Raw genomic sequence first — 5,402 nt, 5'->3', positions numbered from 1 at the left:
TAAAGCGCCCGCGCGCTCTTCCGCCTCTCGACCCCGCCCTGCCCGCAGGCACCGCCCACCCAGGCGCGAATTCGAACCGGGGGCACCTGGGAGGAGCGGGAGGCGCCTGGCGACGCCTGGCAGAAGGAGTGGGAGCGCGGCTCGCTCTCGCTTGTCACACGCTGGCACCTGGCTGCCCTCACCTCGGGCTTCCGTCTCCTGCCCCCCGCGCCCCAGTTACGGGAATTGGTCCAAGAGTCTGGGGTCCCAGAGTCAGGGGAGCCCGATGGACGGAGTGGTTCGGGGAGATGCGCGGTGGCCCCTGAACGAAAAGTTAATTTTCTGCCTACGCCTCAGGGAGCACTCTCCACCAACAGAAAGTGTCATGGTTTGGGCAGGGCCTTTCTCTCTCTCTCACGCCTCTCTCAAAAGCCGAGGTGCCTTTACCCATTCCCCCCCTTTAACTTCAGAATTTTGATGCCTAAAATTTTTTCCAACCATGGGAGCGTGGGGCTCAGCTTGTATACTTAATTCCTGAAAACCCATTAATGCAGAATTTTTTAGTGCTCAGAAGCAGACTGGATTCATCTGTGATGCACCTGGAGCTTGATACCAGCTGGGCAGCTCCAGAGGAGATGATGGAGGCCCCATCTTGTGGGGTTAGCTGAGGTGAGTTTAATTCTGGGAGTCCTGAGGAAAGAGACTGGATCCACTTGTAGTCAGGGCACTCCAGGTTGGCGAAAGCTTCCAGGGAGGTGATGGGAACTGGGCTGGGGTGATGGTGAATGAGTCTTTCAGAGAGGGAGTGATCAAGTATTAAAACATATTAGCCATGTGATATTTTAGATTTGTTGGTTATTATTTGCTGTTTCAGAGGTTTAGAACAGAGAGCACTGTATTACAGTGGTTCTCCTTGAAGGGAGGGTCCTGGTTGGTATGGGGGAGGTGGAGAGATCAAACATTAGGCCCCCAGCTACTTCATGTAGATGTCAAAAAGCAAGGAGAGAGGACTGACCCCTTTGGCACCCTATAGTTTGGAGACAGGACAGGAAGGCCTGGCGCAATATGGTTCATGGGGTCACGAAGAGTCGGACACGACTTAACGACTGAACAACAACAACAAGTTTGGAGACAGCCAGTAGTTGTCCAGCATCACTGGATCAAGGGATGGCCTCTTGAGGAGGGTATGGATCACAGCTTCTTTCAAGATTGCTAGGAACTTCCCCTCCAGCAACCAGGCATTGGCAGTTTCCCAAATCCAAGTGGTCACCAACCCCCCACCCTGCTTCCAGGACAAGCTGGAAGGAGCAGGGATCTAGCTGGCAGGTGGATAAAGACAACCAAGATAGCACCCTATCCACTTCTTCAGAGGTCACACGCTAAAAGAAGTCCCAGGTATCAGAACAAGACAATGCCCAATCCTCACTACAGACTCTGTCCACATGGAGTCAAGACTACAACATATCTGAGCAATTTTATCACCAAAGTGTTGTACAAATCAGCCACGGTGGCTCAGGGAAGGATCACAAAACTGCCTCCTCCCCAGAATGGAGTTCATTGTCCTGTGCAAGATTGCTGGACGACAGCCCTCTGATGCAATAACAGAGAAGTGACAGCCCCACAAGGTAGACCAGACTAAAAAAACCAATGCTATATAGGTCAGGGCTACTTTTATTGTAATAGCTATAGTAACAGGATCTTGCAAATCTGGAATACTCTTCCCCAGCACTTCTGTTGAAGAAATAGTGAACTGAAGATGTCTCTGCTAAATTGAAGAATGTAATTCCTTGTTCGTAATTCCTCTCTGGACAAGGAGAGGACTTGAGATCTCCCACAAGTGCTCCAGACAGTTGCTCCTTGCAAGGAGACTGCAAGACAGCGGTCTCTGGTGGGTTTAGAGCTCTGGGACGTGAGGGAATAGACATCTTGCTCAAACCACAGTCAGCGTCTTTAAGGACACTGGGTTCACGTACTTCCTTTTGTAATCACTTTCAGAAATTTCAGCTATTAAGAACCTTGGATTGGCAGGTTTTACAGCACTGGGTGAGTTTCCTTCAATCCTTAGCGAAAGAAGTTTTGAATACAAGTTTAGAACTTTTTTTTTTTGTTAAAATAAATAAAAGGGTGATTGGAACTTTGATTTTGGAAAGTTACAAATGGACTAAGGGTCCAGATGGATTTGAAATAAGATTTGGGAATTAATTATAAGAATCCTTTTCATGGGAAAATGTTTTTGTTTTGAATTCTTTTAAGAAAAACATGATAGGATGGGATTTTGAAGGTTGGACACTAGAGGGAACCAGAAGGAACTAAAGATTACAATTAAAGGAGAACACTTAAATTTGACTAATACAGAATGAAGCAAAATATTTGAACATCGGACATATTGAAAGATATTTTTAAACAATGGGCCCAAAAGTTAATTTTAAGAGTGTTTGCCTCTGTGGATAGACTACGTTTGGAAAATGTTATGGAAGAGGAACAAGTTTTACCTGACAAGATTGAGACTGATCTGAAAATGAATTTAAAAATTACAGGCTACAAGAATGATATGGAAAAAGATGCTTCACTGAACATACAAAACAAACCAGCTGATGCCTTAATAATCATTTGTTGTATTATAAGACAAGGTGATTAGTTACTAAAATTGTTTATACAGTGGAACCTCAGGTTACGAATGCTTCTGTTAACGAACTTTTCGGGTTGCGACCAGCTCTGGCCGCAAAATTTTGCCTCGGTTTGCGAACTCCGCCTCGGGGTACGAACAGGATACGCGGCCATTTTCCCTCCCGTGACACGGTCCGCAGCCATTTTTCCACCCCTGACACGTAGTCTGCGGCCATTTTCCGTCCCTGACATGTGGTCCGCGGCCATTTTTCCGCCCCTGACACGTCCGCGGCCATTTTTCCGCCCCTGACATGTGGTCCGCGGCCATTTTTCCGCCCCTGACACGTGGTCGTAGGGGAGGGGGACTCTCCCTCCAAGCAATAGCCGCCTCCCTGTCCTCCACGCCAGAACGGATTACCGGTAATTACATTGAACCTTATGGGGAAATTTGCTTCGGGTTGCGACCAATTCGGGCTGCGACCAGAGTCACGGAACGAATTAAGTTCGTAACCCGAGGTACCACTGTACTTGTTGTGATGAAGGGGGAAGTAATTTCTTTATATATTTCTTTTCTTTTTTACTGTGTTCTTTTTTCTTTTCTATTTTTCTTTCTATTTTTTCTTTTTACTCTTATTTTTTAGTTTGTATTTTTATCTTTGTAATTGTAATTTTTAATAAAATGACTATTTTAAAAAATGGAATGCACTTCCCATCTCTCTTCCTGTATCTTCATATGAACTAGGGAGGCGCTTGTCTGAGATGTTTCTCAAGCTATTTTCTTAGCCCGAGCTCAAGCCCTGCTTATCTGACCATTGCCTTGGTAGCACCTCTTCCTTCTCTCCTTCAAGACCATTCCCTATTCCTTCTACAAGAAGTAAGCATGCTTCACTTCCCTTATTACCATGGTGTAGACCCAAATATGAATACATATCCATGCTTGATTGGATTCACTTCTAGACTTCTTCCACTGGTGCTCCAGGTATTGTTTCAGGGGCTTCATCTCCTGAAGGGCTTCAGTAAACCGAAGTGCCACCCATGATCAGTCCCGCAAAAGGGGCTACTCAGGGGCAATAATGTCCAGTGCCTGGCTTGCCTCCTGGCACCAGCTACTTGCCAGGCACTAAACAGAACCATCTGTAAGAGAGCTGGGAAATTCTCCAAGTGTCCTTTGAAAACCTTTTGGATCCATTAGGTGCCTGGGGCAGACCATCCAAATTGGTCCTACCATCCTGCAGATGGCCCAGAAGGCTACCAATTGCAACTGAAACAGGGCATAATCCGACCATGGCAATGGGCTGATAGAAATTCTAGATCCTCCAACAACTGCTTGGAAACAAAACAAGAATGTGACTGCCAATATGTGTTGAAGCCAAGATAACCTAAGACAAGCCCATGGTTGCCATGGAAGTCATAATTTTCCTGATTTTATCCAAGCCACCCCTCCAAAGTTGGCAGATTGAAGTCAGCAAATACCAAAACCACCATCAACCCCAAGAACCTTGGGGAGAGATCCTGCTGGCCAGCAGGGTGGCTGGTACACCAATAGGACCCCTAGCTTGTCTTACAGTCCAACATCATGAACAGGCATTCGCATTCCTCTATCTCCACAGCAGCGTTCCTGGTCACACCTAAGGTACTTCTCATAATCAGAGCCACCTCCCTTCCCTGGCCCTGGCATCGAGGCTGCTAAAGGACCTAATAGCTTGCTGGGCAAATTTCTGATATGGTGACATCCTCACCATCGCCAAGCCAGGTACCAGATCTATCGTCTCATCCTGCACTAAATCATGGACAAGGATGGCTTGTTGCAAACAGGTGTGGCATTAGCATCTTGAAGTCAAAGGTGCCAGCAGTCTAACCACTTGGTCTCCACTTAATGCTTTTATTTGTGATCCCCAGTTCTATAGGAACACCATGTAGTTACTGCTTTTCAAATTGATTGTATGGTTTTAATCCCAGTTGGCTATTGGGGAACTGTACAATGCTTGGACTTCATGGATTGGAGTAGCCTACTCGCCAACTTGCAGATTTTGACTCCCCTGCAGACACTATTGCATAATATTAGGCAACAGGTATTGAATATAGAAAACCAAATGGAGCAGGCTTTCTTGTCCAGAGATGCTTTAGTGAATCATCAATCTGCATACCTAAGAACAGCCCAATATTTATGTCAAAATACCAATTCCAACATTCGGAAGGACCTTATCCTTACACACACTTCCTGCAGCAGTTATGAAGGAGAAATGTAAGACTTAAATGGCCAGACTTCACCCTTGTGGTGCTGCAGCCATTGAAACCACAACTCACCTTGCTTCATATTGTCAATTTTACAGCGATAAAATTGCCTCTTAACCTCTTTAATAACAAAATTCTTAGGGCACTCAGATTTGTTTTTTCTGAATTATTTATTCTCCCACAGAAATACATCCATTTCCCTAAATATTGTAAAACTTTGCCTTATAGTTTGTAAAATTCAGCAAGGGCTAATGGGCTAGGTAGTCCTCAATTAGCAATTGCCTTGTTTAGTGGCTGTTTGCAGTCATGATGGTGATGAAAAAGAAACTTTATGACCAATCCTCACATTTACAACTTTTGCAGGTCTGTAAAGCAAAGAAAAGCTGAAGTAAGATCATAAAGCACATTCGCGGTTTCACTTAGCAACTGCTTCGCTTAACAACTGAGTTGCTGGTCCCAATTGTGGCCACTAAGCAAAGACTACCTGTATTGTAATAAAGACTATCAAGTTGCAGTATGTAGGCCTGGCCATTGTAACTCCCACCCCTCATTTTGCAGCCCCAATTCATCATCAGATCATA

This window comes from Python bivittatus, unplaced genomic scaffold, assembly GCF_059951505.1.
Source record: "Python bivittatus isolate LINGU-HERP-01145 unplaced genomic scaffold, Pbiv_v1 ctg000980_np1212, whole genome shotgun sequence".
NCBI lineage: Eukaryota > Metazoa > Chordata > Lepidosauria > Squamata > Pythonidae > Python > Python bivittatus.
This window is presented reverse-complemented; position numbering follows the sequence as displayed.